This window comes from Photinus pyralis, unplaced genomic scaffold (assembly GCF_008802855.1).
Source record: "Photinus pyralis isolate 1611_PpyrPB1 unplaced genomic scaffold, Ppyr1.3 Ppyr1.4_LG7, whole genome shotgun sequence".
NCBI lineage: Eukaryota > Metazoa > Arthropoda > Insecta > Coleoptera > Lampyridae > Photinus > Photinus pyralis.
The window spans coordinates 11,901,458-11,922,422 of NW_022170738.1; the positions used below are offsets into that span (position 1 = coordinate 11,901,458).

Genomic DNA, 20,965 nt, shown 5'->3' on the forward strand with positions numbered 1-20,965 from the left:
GGAACAAAGGAAAATCTAACATTAGTTTTAAAATTTAGGTTTGCGCATGCGCAGTTCCAACTTTCTTATTTAGAAAAGCATTGAAATGAAATTCTTCTCATAAACTGAAATTGAAGTAGCACGTCAAAAATGGATTGCCCATGTGCAACGCTATCTTTCATATTTGTGGCCGGATTTTTACGATTTTAACAGAAGTTTCATCTTGCAAATGGGAAATGAATGCAAGTGGAAATGCGCTTTATGTAAATCGTTTACGATTACTTTTTAACTTGTTTAAATATTCCCATTAAAGTTTTTACCTCACTAAAAGAAACGTTTAGTCTTAAACTATTATATCCTTTTGAGAGTACCTCCTTCGCTCGATTCATCCGGCAAAAATACTCAACCCAAAGTTTTGGGGTCTTTTATGTCTACTAGACAGTAATAAATTTAATTACACAAGGTTGATCATAAAGGCATGGCACACCAATATTGCGAATATTTTTTTTTAATGAAACACTATATATTTTCCCATATTTTTATTCTTCTCTCAATTTTAAGAAAAATGTGTAAAAGCATAAATTCAATCGTTACCGTGGCCTCAAGTTTTGAAAATAAACGCTTTTGTTTTAAAATTTATTGAATGAATTGAATGAGGAACAATAATTATGGATTCCAAACAACCATAACAAACATCACAATCGGTTCTTTTCAGAAGCTCATGATGTTTTCAAAAGAAATTCGTGAAAATTGAGAGAAGAATTGAAATATAGAATAATGTAAATGTAATATTGGTGTCCCACGTCTTTATGACCAACCCTGTATACTTAAAAATGGTCACTTCCGGTTGAACCAGAGATGGTTGAAAAATACCTACTACATATATAAAGTATTCAATTCGTTTTTACTCATAATATCACTCACCAAAATTGTATACTCATGTTGCCAATTCCAAGTTGCAGGGGTGAGTCTGGTTTACACACGATATACAGGGTGATTTACGTAGACCGTTCGTTGAAATAGAAACTTAGAAATTTGGTTTACAGCCATAATCGACCATTGCGAATTGAAATAAAATTTTAAGATGGCGCCGCTTCCGTAACATCTTGGTTTTTTTTAATTAAAAACATACCATTTTCTATTTTTTTCTAAATGGGCTACTCTGAATTCAACGAAATTAAGATTTACGTACCTATCTGCCATAGGTTTTGACGTATGTCAATTTTTCTCTAAAAATTTTTTGAGTGAACGCCGAAAGTATTGAAAAAGTTTCCAGGGCTGTTGCGATTTTTCAAAATTAGCAATCAAAAAATGTCAAAACATTGTTTTTCAAATTGCAACTACTATTTCTGATGCCAAAATGAATATTATGAATATTTTAGGACCACTTATACCAATCAATATTCTGTATTCGGTTGTTAGTGAGTTAGTGGAATTTTTTTAAGGAAATATTCTTTTTTTCATTATATGTAGTAGGCTTTGAATGTCTGTCTGTTTAAGGCTATGGGTGATTCCGACCGAAAATGCATGTAAAACCATACGATTTCGGGCAGCATTTCCAATACCTACCCTATTGTTGTGTAAACAACATATACAGGTTACTTCACCAAAAGTAATGACGGGACACTCTGTATATGATGATACTTCAATTTACTAAGTATAAATCTAGGAGGTTATTTACGTATAAGTACAAGATTGGTTTAGTGTACTTGAATTTGTTATCTCAGTATCCATTTTTCCTTTTGGAATTGTTTGTAATTGTGTAATTGTTATTAAAATTCTTGTCAATTATTTATTTAATCTCTCAAATTGAGAAGTTTTAATTCAGTATTACAATTTTTCTTTACAGCAGATGTCGGATGTGTACGAGAAAAGTTCATAAAATTCTAAGTTCCAATTTTGATTTGTTTTGAGCTAGTTGGCATGGTGTTTTGTGGATGGTGTAGTGACCGCACGCCATCGCTATATTTGTGCTACATTTCTAGAAAGTTCTAATTTGAAAGGGCTCCCCCCCTCGCCACGTTTATTTCTTCTAGGCTAATACACATGCAATAAGCATTTCTCGAGGCATTTCTTTAACATTGGAAATGTTAATGTTTTCGTATATGGGACAAAGTTACAAATTTCGTCCAAGGCGAAAAGACAATGGCGCCGCATCAAGTGACTATTGTACCGTACTCAGTCGTGATTGATAGGTTAAAGAAAAGTCGCGCATACTGTCGATAAGGTACTTAATAGTGCTCAATTGTTTTGTTAATTTCATCTCGCACATCTACTTTGTTATAATATTACAAGCATGTTACAACGCTATTATTCAGAAGGTTTAGGACACGAGCGAAAAAAGACAGAAAGATGGCTATACCACAGTGGCGTATTTACGGGGGGGATAAAAGGGATATATCCCCCCCACTTTAAAATAAAGGCAATAATATATAGGTACATATAGAAAGCAATGTTGGTTTTTGTTAAAGTCTAAAGTCACTAAAATCTAAATAATCTGTAGTATTCAGTATTCACTATTCAGTGAGTGATCAGTGTTGGCAGTCAACGATTTGGCTATTCGGTATCGATCGGCAATTCGCTACATTGATGCCCAAAATAACAAATAGGTATCAGGTACTTAGTACTGCTACTGAGGTGAGGTACCTGCGTCCTGCCTTTCACGAAATGACGAAAATAAGAATTAATTTAAATTTAAATTTTCAAAACAGGAATTTTTTTTGCCCATAACTTTTGATGGAGACGTCTAATCGAAGAAGTACGAATCGTTTTGGATTCTACGCACCCAAATTAATCAGAAAAAGTTTTTTCCCGAGAAATTGTGGTGCAGTCGATTTTTGGAAAAAAAAGGTAATACACTGTCTTTTTTTTGCCCAGAAAAAAAATTGTCTCAGATCGACCGGAAAAAAATATTTTCTTATTGAATGTGGCCTGTAGAATCCATAATTCCAAACAGTTCCAAGATCGGATTACTAGATCAAAAGTTACAGCCCTTTGAATTTTTTGTCGAAATTGGTTTTTTGCCCATAACTTTTGATTGAGACGTCTAATCGAAAAAATACGAATCGTTTTGGATTCTACGCACCCAAATTAATAAGAAAAAGTTTTTTCCCGAGAAATTTTGGTGCAGTCGATTTTTGGTAAAAAAGGAAGGTAAATAACTGCCTTTTTTTTGCCCAGAAAAAAAAATTGTCTCAGATCGACCGGAAAAAAATATTTTCTTATAGAATGTGGCCTGTAGAATCCATAATTCCAAACAGTTCCAAGATCGGACTACTAGATCAAAAGTTACAGCCCTTTGAATTTTTTGTCGAAATTGGTTTTTTGCCCATAAATATACCTATTATTCAAAGTTTTCGTTGACTAATTAAAGCAAAAGCAATAAAGGGACCTGTCAGCAGTAAGAAATAAAATATCGTTCTAATCTAATCTTTTTCGCCTGTACAATAATAAATAGATAAATGACTACCAGCATCAGCAACCTGCAACCCAATTTCTATTTCTTACCCCCCCCCCTCCCCTTCTAGTACGCACTGGGTGACTGTATGTGCCACGAACTTGTTTAATCCCCCCCCCCCCAGAATAAATTTCTACGTACGCCACTGCTTTACCATATAACATAGCAACAAATTTATTTCAATGAAATGTGACATTTGAGGCCTTTTCCACGTAAAGATACCGAAGCAATTAGCTAATCTACGGTTGAATAATTGAATTATAGAATTTTTTTTCATTTTTCCGTTATATTAGCGTATCCTATTGTATAAATCAGCGATTTTTTTCCTGTGGAACCCTTCTTTTGGGCCGAATAATTCCAACTGCATGGAGGGTGATTTTTTGCTAATCTTCCAGAAATTGGGTGCAATTTGAGTTGATGAGAACAATTTGAAACATATTCTAAACAGGACGCCAAATTAGTAATTAGGTGGTGAAAATAGCGCCAGGCGGAAACCGTCTTTTGTCTTTTCGAGGCTAGCGCGATTGTTTGCCAATGCTAACTTAAATGATCCATTACGGCACTTGACCGCGAAAATATGCTCCGGCGCCGTTTTTAAAAACATAATTAGAGAGCTATTAAATAATATTTTCCGCTAAACTTAGAATAGAGAAAAATGTATGTAGAGTGCGTGACTTGTACACGAAAAATGTGGCAATCGCCCAAAAAATTTCAAAAAACAATAAGATAATCAATTTAAAGTGACGCCGAATTATATAATAAAATTGTATTTTGGCACGTAAAGCTAATAATCATTTTGTGGGTGATCATGATGTCGACAAGCGAGTTGTGGTATATTTCGGAAACTGCCACGTAATTGTTCTACTTAGGCAACGTAAGTGAAAACGGTAGGTAATTAAAAAGATTACGTATCGCATACATTAGAAGTTAGAAGAGTTCGTTTACAATTTAAATTAAAGAAGGATAATTAACGGATTACGTACGTTAAGGTTCAAGAAATCCAGACATGGGAAATTGAAGCTTCCGTTCATCGCCGGAAGCGATGGGGAATGTGTCGCCGAGATTTTTTTGAATTTGACCTGGTTTAATTTATTCGAGAATTTGAGTATTGCACTTTCTATTCTTGAAAATCCCTATGAGACATCCCTTCACCAAACTTGTTCGCGAAAAGCGCGTAATTAATTTTGAGAATTATGAAATGACGAAAGACTACACATTTTTGAAATACTCAAACGGGAAGCGGCCTTTTTTTCCCAACTCTCGCAATAATTACTTAGATAAGTAATTAATATAAAAGCAAATGCGCCGCTTAATCCAGTCGAGATTGTAATCGTAACAAGCATCCCATCCGGTACTAATTAAAGCGAAGTGTACAAGAAATGATCAACGTTTTAATTACCCGCGTTACGATTCTTCCCTAAACGGAGACGTAATCGACACACTCACCTGAAACAAAAAAGAGAAAAAATTAGTCAATGTCAAATTTTCTTTCTTCCAGTTTAATTATTGCGGTACAATCGACAACGCAACAAGGATATATCGTGACTACTTGCACTTTCTAAAAAATTGCGCTTGTACGTAAGATTAATTTTTTTTTATTATAATGCGGAGAACTAACGTTACAGATATTTCTAAATCTATCGTGACCGATTCTTCGAGTTTCGACCTATTTTCGTGCCTCGAGGCCTTGCACTATTCAAAAGAGCGTTGCACAAATTCGACGGTGCGATAATTATAATGCGATCGTTTTTTTTTGTTGCATTTCGAAAGAGTACCTCAGCTTCATTTTTGAGTGCAATTATATTCCCGCAACGAATTACCATTACGAAAACGTGGGCGCATCACAAAATGAATGCGCTCGGTTGCACCTCGTTCGGTAGATTTGCTTTATCTCGTTAAAAACTGAAGGTTTTCGAGATAAAGAAAATGCTTCTATTGTTGAAATAGACATTCTAACTACGTTTTTTTAACAGAAACTTCGACGAGGTTAATCGAGAATGTCTGCAATCTTGTCCGGTTAAAACGTGTCGTGATCTTGTGAGAAGGGAATAAATCGAGTACTCACAAATCTAATTTCGCATGTTTTCTTTAAAATTCTTGATTGAAAATATGTCCTTTATTATGTTTTTTTGATTTTACGACAAAAAATTAGAAACTTTGGAGTTGCCAAAATCTACACCCCTTAGGAAATCGGACATTTTATATAGTCCTCCAAATACGCGCCAAAAGGTGATTGCTCGGGTGATTGTCAAATTTTGGAACTGCAAAATTCCACCCACCATCCTTGGTGGTATTATAATTATTATTTCTTTTATTATTTACTTAATTCGTATTTCTCCGATTTAAATTTTGAATATCACAATACATAATTATCGGTTGCTACGTGTTCATTTGTTTCAAATCGGCAAATCCAACTTGGATGAATATAAATATTGCAATTAAAATTTGTGAATGTTCGTATTTTCGCCATATCTCTGCTTAGAAAACAGATTTCAATATGCGGTTTTCACTGATATTCTCACTTTTTCATCTTATTTGATAATATCATTATAATTATATTTGAAATTTTCTAAAAACCTACAAAGTTCATGGTCATGTCACATCGCGCCCTCTCCCACTCATCACGTTTACTAAAAAAGACTCTATTCATGTAAAATCTGATTCCACGAAGAGACCTCTTTCCAATAAGATAATATTATGTGAAAATCGGTTAACCTAATCCGAAGTTACATTCAATTCCTTAAAGAGATGTTCCCCTTCCCACACCCCTCATATTTTATGAGCTAGAGCACTATGTGCTGCTTCAAAATAATGCAAAATTGATACAAGATTGCTATGCATGTATTTTTTTTTGCATGTTTGTTGGGTATATTTTAGAAAAAGTCATTTTTCTACTTAACCATGAATCGTACGCCCTCTAGCGGCGAAGCTAGAAACTTGAAAATAATTTCCAGCGATTTCTCTTGGCCCCTTTTGTTAACAAATTAATTTTTTTCACGAAGCTGTGCAATTAACGGTTCTATATACATATATGGCCTGTGACCATTATTAATGGGACACCCTGTACCCGAGCCTGTACCCCATTTGTTCAATGAGATTGGAATTGGGAATCAAAGGACTCAACGAAATCATAGGCATGAAATGTTATATATGAAATATCATTTTGGATGTTCCTTAAGGGACCATTTTGGGGGCCAATTCTATAACCATTTCACTCTACTGTTGCGTATTTAAAGAAACTCTCATTTTATCATGGGAACAAACAACTTTAATTTTAGTTGTTTATTTATAGCAATACTACATAAATACACAAAGAATGTAAATTAGGGGGCCATTGATGATTACGATCGACGTCATCGCATTGTTAATCTGTCAAATATTTAAATTATTCTCTTCAATGAACGCGCACGTAATTGGCAGGTTTTTCCGAAAATCGGCGAGTATTCTTGCAAAGTGATCGTTACAGTTACGTAATGGGGTTAGTTACGATAAGATACGATTACCCGTTTGCGTTTAATTATTTCTAGTCGAATAACGACAAGGAAGTGGCGACTGATTTTGATTGCGAGCCTTACGAAGGGGACTCTAATCGATCGAATGATATTTACCTTCCGAGGTCATTACCTTCAGCTGTTAATAATTCAGAACTGAGTCATTTATAAAAAATCCCAAAGTACTATGTCATTCTCAATGTATGAAGATTTTAAAGTAGTCACGCCCCATTATCAAATAATATCTACGAAATCTGTGTCGCTAGTTTGACACTGACACCATATATCCAAAGATAATGATACAAAGTCAATATTACACCTTAAAATTTTGAGATACTACACAAATATGATAACATGTTCCCCAATTTTATGCTAGTGGATCAAACCATGCAATTTGTAAAAAGTACCGGGCCCAAGACTGAATCTTGAGGCACCCCTGGACATTATTATGTCCTCTCATTTCCAATTTTTGACTAAAACTGTGACTGATCATGTGATCAATGCATTAATATAGTATTACGACAGCCTGCGAGCAAGGTCGTACTTCTGGCCTATAATTTTAACCCACATACGACTTCTGTAAAAACTGAACGTCTTGCATAAACAGAAAAAGCGTCGCAGATAAATCTTTCTGGTCAATTACTTTCACCAAATTGTGAAACTTGTCAACTCGAAGACGAATTACCTAAATATGATAAGCGCTACCCGAGTTGATCAGTTTTTTCCCCGACGTAGAAAGTTGCATGCGCTTAGAAGAAGAGCCTCTTTTATTGTTCGAATCGGACACAAACGCCCTGACCGTTTGACTTATATATTTTTTTTTGTCATCAAATCGAGATTAATCGATCTTTCATAAATTACAACGAAAACGGAAAAAGTTTGATCTCGTTGTACTCCGGCTGGATGGAAAGGTCGCGAAATAGTAGAAGAGAAAGTAGGTTAGAATCGTTTCAGATGCACGATACCCAAGCACTTTGTGTAATCGAGAGATCATGCACAATGTAGTCGATTGTGTGGCCTTTTTTTTCGGTAACAAATATAGGAAGTGTTTTACCTTGAGAAATTTTTTCCTCTCGTAATCAAGGTCAGGCGCCGTTGATGGATTTTTCGTTCACGTCGGAAGAAAGGTCAAACGCCTCAGATTTTTATTCAAATATTGGATTTGGTCGATGGGTGCGTAGGACGAGGAGAGTTACGGCTACAAAATTTGATATGTCAAAGAGGCAGAAGAAGTAAATAAAAGCGTTAGCAATCACTACGAATTTTTGCCGCGCCCAAAAACACTTAACTTTTTTTTTGTCGTTTATCGATTGCAACCGGTACGAACTATCGAAATTCCAGATTTGTACTCGCCCTCGGTTTTCATCATGGAGCCATTTGTGTTGCTCACGTTTTGGTTCGTGCTTAAATTCTTGCAAAATAGTGCGGCGTCCTTTGGACAAGATCAAATGTTCGTAATCCAGGAAGTAGATGATAGCCTCCAGATTAACGTGTCGAATTAATAACGATAATTATCTTTTCCTGATTTTGAAATGCGTTAATATGTATTCAGAGCATTTTTCTTGATTAGGTACATTGATGTCTCATCCGTTTTTTTTAATTCAAGTCATGAAAAAAACTATTTTTTTTAATGCTTTTAAATACATAGTAAGCCGTGTATTCAAGGAGATTTAGTTTTGTTTATTGTATCCATGGTAACTAAGGCAACCGACACCAATCAATAAAAATCGCTGAAGGTAGAAAAATGACATTTCAAAAAATATGATATAATATATAGATAGTGACACATCAATGTAATAAGAACGAAGACCAAAAATTTACGTTAAAATATACAGGATACAAATTCAGATTCACAGTTATTTTCAAAGATTAAAAAAAAATTACAATTGCCTTTTCTTAGTCACAAAACAGGCAACTTGCCCGCATTTAACCTTCTATAATGATAGCCACAAATTTGAACCACTCCGTACAGAGACACTCTTCACGTCGCTGCTGATGCCTCAATCTGAATTTTCCCAATCCAAAAAATCTCTCGAATGCAAGAGATGGGTATGTCCAAGAAGGTGAAATAGTAGATGGAACTTTCAAAATACGTGTTTTTTTCTTTAAATTTGACGTTTCTTTTTTAAGTCGATTTTCGATATTGCATACGAAATTTGCTACTTTCGGAATTCCCTCCCACTTAAGGGCAGTACCGTCCCGTCGAGGTCATGAAAGGACAGTGGTTGACCGGGCCGGGACAATGCAGGGCCGGGAAACACATACGAAAAAATAATAAACGAGGCACTTTATAGTCTGTTTATTCAGTCTGACTGAGGTAAAATGTTTTTTGGAGTCACCGACAAATCTACCATTGTTCTCACTGCACAACGCAAGTGCAAGGCTGCAAGCCATCCTATCTTTAGCTTTACCCACTCTACCTGCTTTCTAAACGCTAATTAATGCTAACTCAACCTCAGTTGACTTTTAGTGGACTAATAAAAGAATATTTTTTTTTTGTAAATATGAGTATGAGTATTTTCAATTTTTTGGGCCGGGTATTATGATTGCATGACCAGGCCGGGACGTTCTACGGAACGGCACTGCTTAAGGGATGACTTTAAGGTATAGGGCAGTTATGCGCAGTGACTAGAAAAAATGAGGAAGCTTCCACCCCTTACCTTGAGTAGTGATTATGGAAAATCGGAAATGATATCCAATTCTGCTAGCAATCAATTTTTGACACACGGCAAACGTGAGCTTCGTCCAATTTTCATTCCACCTTTACTGTTGAGTTGACTTTTGGTTCATGTTCATCAAGTTAGTGTCAGTGTTATTGGTAAGAATTTTGACGGCAAATCAGAACTGTGCCATTACTGTTGTGACTAAACAATCATCTGACCACCTTATCTCATCGACCTTGATGGCGTAGGAGACTATCGCCCGATTTCGCAACTCACTTCCCGAATAACAAAAGAGACGTGATTCAATTTGCGTAAGCTGTGTGTTCCATTCAGCCCCACGTCGTCGTCTTTTATCATCGATAACGCTATTTAGAGCAAAACAATCACGGAGTTAACGACCAAAGAGCTTGATTTAATAATAATTATCATTATTGGAAGCTGTTAATGGTATGATCTCATCTCACCGCGAGAGCTTACCAAATCAAAAAAGATTAGAGACGCGCACTGTTATTTTGGGTCAATCGCAATTAAGTTCAATTGAAATAGCCACGAAATTAAAACGCGACAGCAGCGTCCCTTTTTTTCGTCGCCGCTGGAAAAAAACCGAGGAATTTGATAAGACTTTACTTTATCGCGGTGGCGTAACCCAACGTCATACGTGCATATCTAATGCATTGGAATGGAAACAAAAGAATTTTTCGAGGAATCGAGATTGGTTTAAGAAATTCCTCGGTGAGTTGACGTTACAAAATTTTGTATAGGTTCGACTGTAATTAAAAAAAAGTGGGTCGAAGTGGGATTAGTCGTAAAAAAAATGTGCGATAAACACGTTTACTAATCGGTTCTTTTCCTGTACTTATAATTTGTCGATAGGAGGCTCGAGGAAACCGCTTCCTTAGCCTTGCGTTATAATAATTAAATAATTTCATTACGGTGACTATTTCAATGCCGCGCTACTTTTCGCTAAGTAGATCGAACCTTATCAAATTCGGTCGGAATTAAGTTACATCACTAATTAATTAGTCCCTTGCACCAGTGTCCGCCCGCCTGTTCCTATTAATACTTTTTTGATAGCAAATTTTCGAATTCTATTATTTTCTTACCCCTTTTGTCTGATTGTGAAGTCTGAAAGCGTTGGCCGCTCTAAATTGGGTGGCCAAAATACTAGATACCTACCCGTTCCGGTAATTTGAAGAAGTCCATCATTTAGCCACCAAGACTTTACGCAGGATATTTGAATTGAAATTTGTAGGCCACAAAGATTTATCAATCAATCAACGTCCTAGTTGAGCTATCGACATATTTTAGAGTGCCACAATTTCCATAATTTCGCCCACAGTTTCGACTTAAAATTACTTCCTCCCCAAATTTCTTTGTATTTTCCCAGTTTCTTATTTCGTTCAATATTTCGCCTCTTAATTTCTTGTACGAAAGACAAAAATCCAGTGATAAACCCCCTTGTTTAAGCCATAATTGTACAATGTAATATGGAAAAATAAAGCAAAAAATTTACGCTAAGATATGTACAGGGTGTTGCATTTAAATATACCAACTTTGGGTCAAATCTCAGAAACGGTGAACCAATTTTTTTTTACTACGCCACTGGATTCTAAGTACCTAAAAATATCTAAAATAGGCAGTTTCTATCTTATATGGGTAGTAAGATTTGTTAACGTACCAAAAGTCAAACTTTTCGTTTTCACCCTGTATCCCAGGAACAAGCGTGTTTCTGGTATTCAAAGTTTGACAAAAAAGTGGTACAGGGTCGCGAAAACCGCAAGTCTCTATCTTTAAAAACAGCTGAGATACAGTGCAGTTTCAAGCAAAATAGGACACAAGGTACAGTTCAGTTATACGCCACACGCAACAAGCCTATTGAAAATGGGCCAGATCCAATGCCTGTATAAGGTCACACCCCTCGGCCGCTTTTACACACTGTTTATTTTGTTCCTAAATATGCCGTATATACGGAAGGGGCCAATTCTTTGACTTATTTTGACTAAAAATTCATATAAGCATAGGTTCGGAAACGCTTCGTTACCGATCTACAGGGTGTTATAATTCGCCGTATAATTTACAATTTAAATGTTTAATTTATAAACATGCAAACACCAGAATTTCAAATGCGAACTGTCAACACTAATAAACACAAGAGATTGGTCCAAATAAAACCAGGATCTATTGGACCATTTTAAAAATTTTACTTTCATTTCGATAACTACTGAACTACTGGACATTGCTTTTTATTTTTTCCCCCCGATAACGGTCGCAGACAAGAAAAAATTACAAAAGAGCAATAACTTTTATTTTATAATCGACCAGCGGCGCACCGAAAAAAAGATCAGGGGTAAAAAATGGAACATGACCCTGTACATTCTCACTACTATAACTAACCAATAATGGAAGCGTACTTATATTCCAAATTTGAGCTAAACACCTCAAAAACTGCAGGAGACATATGGAAAGAAATTTAAAAATCCTGTAGATCGGTAACAAAGCGTATGCGGACATATGTTTCTATGAACTTTTAGTCATAAAATACGCCAAAGAATTAGTCCCTTCTATATATACAGGAACACCCTGTATATACAGTGTCTTCGAGATAAGAGGGTCACCACAATATTTCTTTTATTTGGAGAGATAATATAATCTTTTTTATAATCTAATATAATTTTGAAGCGACATCACCATCTATCCGATGGCAAATTAAAATTCCGGTATTACGTCCGATTGAACCGGAAATGGATGTAGTTATTCTTTTTCTTTAAGATCTTTGAAAAGAGCAATCTATTTGCTGTACGAAACATAAAATATGCATGTGATTGATATACAAAAAAAAATGTAGAAAATTCCTGATGAAATCTAGCATGCCGTGTGCTGTCGGGATGCGCGCTGTCTTTTGCGTTATACGGCGAGATTAAGTCGCTTAAAGTAAATCTTCGAAACGAAACTGTGAACAAGTTCATTTAGATCTTTACTGTGTAACACAACAGATGCCGTACATCCTGACAGTACACGGCATTTCTAAATATTGAATTACGAATTTCTCCATTTTTTATATCAATTTTTATATCAACCACGTGCATATTTTATGTTGTACAGCAAATTGATTGCTCTTTTCAAAGATCTTAAAGAAAAATAGGTGTTCTAGTTGAAAAACAAAAGTTGGCTTTCCAACGATGTGGCACAAGTATGGGGTTGCCATTTAGGATTTTGAAGAGGGAGGGCTGGGGGGTTAAGGGGTTGTCACTCATAACATCATTCTGATTCCCCTCGATACCCCCGAAACGGTTTTTCGCGATTTTCAATATCTTCTTTAGTTTGGAAAATATGGCCGACTGCAAGTTTTAAAATTGACACCCCGTATAAATAAAATTATATTTGACAAACCTTCGTATCTGGCCAAATAAAAGGGACATTGAGGAGGTCCTCTTATCTTGAACACACTGTATATTATTTTGTTTATATTTATTCAACGTATTACTTGATGATTAAAATGTTTAAGCTTCAATCTTCAATAATTGTAAATTCCATTATTATGACTTCGAACTTACTTAGGCTCGACTGAAGTGAATCAATTACGGATCTTCACTGCAGAATACTTGGTAACATGCTTTATGTACTTACACTAATAATTTATAACATAACATGATTCGATGTGCTTAACTATACTCAAGTGCCCCCGAATGTTCCCGAACATTCTAGAATAAAACACATTATATTTCCCGGAAAGATTGCGTCACATCCGCCTTCGTTCTTTATCGCCGATGATTATTTTTTCATGGCTCCTCGGTGCATGTCGGGATTTCCGGAATATTCGCTAAAATACCTTAGCACATGCGGCTCAAAAATGAAAGAATGTACCTCATTGTACCAAAATGAGATTCCCTTCTACCTGTACCATTTCAGAAAAATTCGGTTCCGATAAATCACGACGAGACGAGGGGCATCGGAAAAATTTTGAATAAGTCCTCAATCAATTATTGAAATCGAAAACTGAAATTGGAAAATGGTCTGCGTTCTATGTCACCGTATGTTTGTCTGTCAGTGGATTAATGGGTTTCTAGTTTATTTTTGTCTCCGTCTCAGGGTGAAGATAAGAGCAACCAGGACAGGTGAAACAACAAATTCGAATATGTGGGGACATGTAATTTAAGGAATTTATGTATTTACACTGCCATTTTACCAAGGGGGAGGGTGAACATTCACGCAATTAGATGAAAACAACTTGGACAACTTTAGATTTGCAGGGTTGAGAGAATATCCAAAAACTCGGCGCATTTCAAACGAAAGCGCTCTAAAAATATACAGGGTTGCATTCTAGAAATCGGTAATTGGACTCACGATTGTCTTTCTGCGAAACGTTATATTAGCTTTAGCGTCGCAAACTCTTCTCGGAAAGATCTAAAGCCGCGTCTTCGGCTTAATGCTCAATGAAGCTATCGTCTTTACTTCAAAAAAAAGCGTTTCACGTGGTGCTAATCGGGAAAGTTAATGATTTTTATGTTGATGGTAACGGTAAACTAATAGTGGCCGAGAGGAATGAATGAGCTCCTTTTTCCATTCTTCGTTTACCCGTCGAAACGTACGACTTTTTTGTAGGCCATCATCCGTCGGCGGATGCAGCTGCATAAAAACCAGGTGTTTTTGGATTCTACCAACTTAATCAATGAGCCGCATTGTTGTCGCTTCCAACTTTTTTTCTGTATGGCGAATTCGGTCCGATCGAAGCGAAACTGTCTCGGTCAGACGGTCAAACCCCGCGGCAACAACTCGCCGGTCTGCGTGAGAATTTTTTACTGGCATCCCCCTCCGCTTCGCGTCGTCATCGATCACAACCTTATAGTAAAATCGTAATTATATTTTTAGTTCTGTTTTTATGGTGTTTGCTGTTTACGACCTACAAACGTCTCGACAATTATAGACGGTGTGAATGAGATGGCAAAAGGAGCACACGAGCGCGTATGGCAGAATCTCGCTATTCTTGGAACGCCATAAACGTAAAACTTGAATGGAATCGAACAGTACGGCGCTCGTACAGAATAAGATCAAAAAGGTTATTGCAATACAGAAAAGAAGTTTATTAGCTTTTACGAGTTTTAATACGCGTCTTCCGGTCCCCTTTGAACCTTCAACGGATAACATTCTAATTGGAAGGAGCGAGCGATTCCGAATATGAATGTCACTTACTTATAGCACGCCCTAATAACTGTTTTTAAAACAATAATTGACACAATCTACGTAATCGTCTAGATATGTACGTGCAACTACTGGTAATCGAATACAAAATTCCTTAGAACCCGTTTTTAGAAAATTAATTCTCCGCTTCGCATCCTGTATTTCTACTTGTATTATGTTTCGAATTGCCCTTATTATTGTTGCATTTGTTATGTACGTTTGGCCTTGCTCCAAACATTACACACTTTAAGGTCACTTCGCTCAACTATTTCAACTATCGAACGAACAGTCTCTCGATGGCGCGCACACCTTCCCCTTTAAAAATGTCAAACGTCTAACAATGCGATTGTCCTTTATAAACACAAAGGCAGACGATTTACGTATCGAGGTCGCTTTTTGTTCGACTATAAATCGCCAAATGAGAAGAGAAACTGCTAAAAAACAAACATTGGATGCGCACGAGAGGGTCGCATGAAGAGTTAGCTCCATTAGGGGTTGAGGATCGGGGGGTGAATTGTGTCCTTGCCAACTTCATGCAATTAAAGAGGGATGAATCTGGTTGTCATAAAAGTTCCACTGATCTACAATACAACGCTTGTGTGAAATGCAATAAAATTGTCATAAATTTTTTACTCTTCGATACTAAAACTAGGTCGAATTTTGATGGGTCTAAAGAAAATGAGCTCTTCTCTTATAATTTGAATTGCTCAATGCCTAACACGTTCCATTTTCAAACATAAACGTAGTCGGGGCCGTTGTGATACAACAAATATTGTAATCAACAATAAATCAATCCGAAATCGAGTCTTTAGAATTTGGGCACAGGGGCATAATTTGTTATAGTCCTCATTTTGTCTTTTTAAATTTGATGTGGGAACATAATGTCCTACAAAAACTTTTTCCGAAACGGAATACGGCAAAGCGTCAGCTGATGCGCACACCACTGCCTCGATTGGTACGCGCTACGAAATGAATATAAATGGACCAATGAGCGTCCAGTTACTTTTCGATCAACGCAATCAGCTGACGCTTTGGCGTAATCAATGGTTTTTAATAGATGAACATTCGCGGTCATTTTTAGCGCATTTCCACAAAAATAAAAAAAAATGCGCTATTGTGGCCACTTTGTCCGTCCGTCCGCTCGTTTTGCGACGCTACTAGTTCTTTATCTTAAGAGCTATTGTTCTACTTTTTTCGCTATTTGGTTCGTTATGGTGTCGAGTCTTGTACCAAGGAAGCAATTTTTTCTGTACCGCTTACAAAAAACGTTATTGTAAAAAAAACAAAAAAACCGTTTTTTACATGTTCCATAATTTTACACTTTTGCCGTTTATTAACGATCCTAGAGATCGTTTATAATTTTGCATTGCTATCTGTCGTCTGCCTGTTGGTCTGTCTGTCCATCTATCTGTCCGTGTGAACGATAACTTTGTTTAGAAATGTTCGATCGCTTTTACATCTGCGTTAGTTATGAACTGAATTGCATGAAATTCAATATGGGCATAGCTTTAGCCATATAATATGCAATGCCAAAAGTTGAATCGAATCGATTCAAAATTCACAGTGCCCTTTTCGCATCTCGACCGAATTGCAAACTTTTTTACTTATAAAAGTATTTGAATGAAATTTGATACATAGACACTTGGAATAAAGGAAAATCAACCGCCAATTTCAAAATTTGGTTTTGCGCATGCGCAGTACCAACTTTTTTATTTATGGAAGAATTTAAACGAAATTTGATACATAGGCACTTGGAATAAAGGAAAATCTAGCGCCAGTTTAAAAATTTTATTTTGCCCATGCGCAGTGCCAACTTTTTTTATCTATGGAAGCATTTAAGTGAAATTTAATACTTTGGCGCTTGGAACAAAGGAAAATCTAACATTAGTTTCAAAATTTAGGTTTGCGCATGCGCAGTTCCAACTTTCTTATTTAGAAAAGCATTGAAATGAAATTCTTGTTATAAACTGAAATTAAAATAGCATGTCAAAAATGGATTGCTCATGTGCAACGCTATCTTTCATATTTGTGGCCGGATTTTTACGATTTTAATAGAAGTTGCATCTTACAAATGGGAAATGAATGCAAGTGAAAATGCGCTTTATGTAAATCGTTTACGATTACTTTTTAACTTGTTTGATATGTTAATCCGCAGCTATGTATTCAGTTATGTTGTCATGGGCAGAAATTTAATTTCAACTCATGATCTAAAAGGGCTGTACGAGGGACTGTACTATATTAGGAAAAACAGACAATAAGACATTCGAAACCGCTTCCCTTCTTAAACTGAATCGCAGTTAGAGCAGGTCCGACTTAGGGGCGATTCAACTCGAATCACATCAAATATTCTAATCAACTTTGAATCTGCGGATATCAACCCTTTAATCGAAAATTGAGAAACCGTCATCAACTTCATATATGGACCGGAAAAAGGTACATACTGTATCGAGTAGTATTTTTCAAAGATGTTTCACTTATATTGCTTCAAAAATATATAATTCCTATTACAACGTTTTCACTGATTCAAAGTTTTCTTCTCTTAAATCTTTTAAAAAAGCAATGTATACCTTACTTATGGATAGACAGCGGAATACTTGAAATTGTTGAGTCACTTAAAGTTTGGCACAAACCCAAATTATGCAATTCTGCCATTTGTGGTCGAGTATTAAAAGCTCGATGGAATGGGGTTAAGTGGTAGAACAGACAGTGTGGTACCCTCTTGGGTGCCCACTAGTCTGAACTTTCGCCTCTTTGAGCTAACATGCTTTTTTTTTATTCATTAGAATATGTAGTTAATATCATGTTTAGCTCAATAAAAGTCTATTATTATTATTTTTTTTTTATTATTACGAACACGATGTTGTATGGCACAATATGATTCTCATTGGACTTTTTAATTTTTCAATTCCACTGAACTGCTGATATCGGTATCGATATGTTACCTATACAGGATGTAACAATTAAGATTGGTGACACGAGAAAAAGAGATTCAAGCTCTAAGACAATTTTGGGCGCCCAAAGGATAACACTGAAAGATCACCACGTTAGTATAACACGCTCGGGGATGAACCCCAGATGTCGCCGACCCCACATAATATTGCCCAGCCTGTAAAGTTTTAATTACTTCTACATGGCCCCGGTAGGTACATAAACATTGTACAGTCCTCGTCTTTCTACAAGCGTTCTTCTACAGGTCCACATTTGCTGCTAGCCAGCCGGCCGTTGTGAGATTAAAAGCTACCTTTTTACGAATAAATTTGCAAAAATAGACTAAAAAAGTTGCCTCTGGTCTACATTCGAGTTACGCAAAATGGTAGTACTTAGTGTACACCAACATTCTACAATGATTTTCCCTCGAGGTAAACCATTACAAATTTTGTGTACACTAAGACTATAAAAGAAATTCCCAAGAAATTCTAAAAAAACTCCAAAAATTGTACAAAATAATTGTGTGTACAGGGTGGTTCAAACGAGTGTTGTCCGCAACGGTGAGAGATACAGTGTAGGCTAAATGGGGACAAAGTTCCTCTTTTTGCGACTAAAAAAACGCTTTTTAATTTCTGAAAAACCTTTGAAAATATGAAAACAAAGTTTTTCGGTGATATCTCGGTTATTTTCAAAAGTTTTCAAAAATTTAAAGCGTTTTTTTAGTCGCAAAAAGGGACAATTTTGCTCCCATTTTACCTACACCGCACCTCTCACCGTTACGGAGATCCCAACGGCAAGCCACGAATGTGAACCACCCTGTACACTAAAATTTTAAATCAAATTCTAAAAAATTCAACAAAAGCTCTAAAGTTTTTTTTTCAAAATTCAGGAAGTTCTAAAAAATGCTAGGTAATGTACACCAAAACCCTACTGTGGTTTTTCCCCTAGGTAAAAGCGATACCAAATTTCGTCAACATCAAAACACCCCGTCTACGAAAGAACAAATTTAAGAATTTTGACATCAAAAAAAGTATGTGCGAGTATATCCCAAAACCTAGAAATAAGCAGCAAAATCCATTCTAACAGATGTTTCCTAAGAAGCTTGTTTTTCTCCTCCTCAAATTGATGATAGGGGAAATGCCTTTTCCGTGCTTGCCACGCTCATAGGGAAAAAAGCCTGTTTTCTGGACTCCCAATAAAAGATACCTACTACTTTATCCGTAGTAATATTGGGAAACGGTTGTCACATTCTTCGTGGACTATTTCAAGAAACTTTGAGTGAAATTGGTAATTTTGAACCACGTCAAATAGTACAATTTCAAAAAATAGTGCAATTTCATTTATTTTAAAAAATATCTAGAAAAAAACACAAGATATTAAAGTTACCTTCTAGAATCGACACATGATTTTCGAATTAAAAAAAGTCGTGCAGGTAAAAATAAAACAAACATTTCTTTAATGCTACTGAACTGTAACAAAGGCAAAAATCTGAATTTAAAAAAAAATAGAAAATTCTAAAAATTGTATAAAATAATTGTGTGTGCATGTGCGCTCGGGAAAAAAGTTTTAAAATATCTAAAAAATTCTACAAAATGCTAGTAGAGTACTCCAAAATTCTACAGCGATTTTCCCCTCGTCAACTTCCTCAACACCAACAGATCATTATTTGATTTCTGCATTTTTTTTAATTCTCCTGAATGTTTCTAATTTTTCTGATCACCCAATCAACTTGTGGGTGCTTGTGTACCCTTACTTTTATAAATCAACCCCCTCCGTACCGACAGATCATAATTTAATTTCTATTTCTGCATGTTTTTTTTTTATTTTTCTTAAATCTTTTTAATTTTTTCTAATTTTTAAAATTTGGCTTTGAACGTCTTCTTTTATATAAACATCCCCCTCTGTCTAATAGCTAATAATAGTAATAATTTAATTACTAAGTGAACATATTTTTTTTTTTAATTTTCCCAAATTTTCCAAAAATAATTCCGGTTTTGGAATTTTGTAAACTTTGGGAATTGTTATGATTTGTCCTTGTACATCTATTTTTATAACCAACTCCCTTAGCACCAACATCATTATTTAATTTCTATTTTTTTAATCTTCCTTAATGAATGTTCCGCATTTTTCTGAATTTTCGGAATTTTCAGAATCTGTCTGTATACATATATTTTTCTAATTCTCCCCTCAGTATCGATTGATACTTCCTCAACACCAACAGATCATTATTTGATTTCTACATTTTTTTTAAATTCTCCTAAATGTTTCTAATTTTTCTGATTGCCCAATCAACTTGTGTGTGCTTGTGCACCTCTACTTTTATAAATCAACCCCCTCGGTAGCGACAGATCATAATTTAATTTCTATTTCTACATATTTTTTTGATTTTTCTTAAATCTTTTTAATTTTTTCTAATTTTTAAAATTTGGCTTTGAACGTCTACTTTTATATAAACATCTCCCTCTGTCTAATAGCTAATAATAGTAATAATTTAATTACTAAGTGAACATATATTTTTTTTTAATTTTCCCAAATTTTCCAAAAATAATTCCGGTTTTGGAATTTTGTAAACTTTGCGAATTGTTATGATTTGTCCTTGTACATCTATTTTTATAACTAGCTCCCTTAGCACCAACATCATTATTTAATTTCTATTTCTATTTTTTTAATCTTCCTTAATGACTGTTCCGCATTTTTCTGAATTTTCGGAATTTTTAGAATCTGTCTGACATATTTTTCTAATTCCCCCCTCAGTATCGATTGATCATAATTTTATTTCTATTTCTACAAAAACAAAACATTGTTAATTAATAAATAATTAATAAAGAACTGTTTTATATGTCGTAATCGAGGTCGTAATTTATATCAACATCTTCATCTTCTCCTAAGCAACTCTTCTCAAGTTCCAGTGACATTGCCCTTAAGTGCCCCAAAAGTTTTTCACCTTCTCACAAATTCCTATTTTATCCCTTGGAAGTCATATATTATTCCCAGTATTATTCCCTAAAATTCATTGTTACTCTCTAAATTTGCCTCCTTATGTACCCTTCAATTCCCCAATAAGTTAATTCCCTCCAGTTTATATAAAGTTCTCCTCATACGTTACCCTCTAGCCTCTCTCAAGGCAACAAAGTTGTTAAATAATTAACCATAGTAGTGTGGATGATTTGAGGAGATCTCGGAAAATATGTTTGGCGATTGAAAAACTAAAAAATCAAAAATTTTCCATTCCGACTTTCGCTCATTGGAGAAAATTCAAGTTGGCTTTT

General features: G+C 35.5%; 1 protein-coding gene across 2 annotated transcripts in view; it reads right to left on the reverse strand.

The window, feature by feature from the left end:
• Positions 1 to 20,965, reverse strand: part of LOC116175840 (death-associated protein kinase related-like) — a 78,010-nt gene that overhangs the window by 55,679 nt on the left and 1,366 nt on the right. The window lies entirely within an intron of this gene.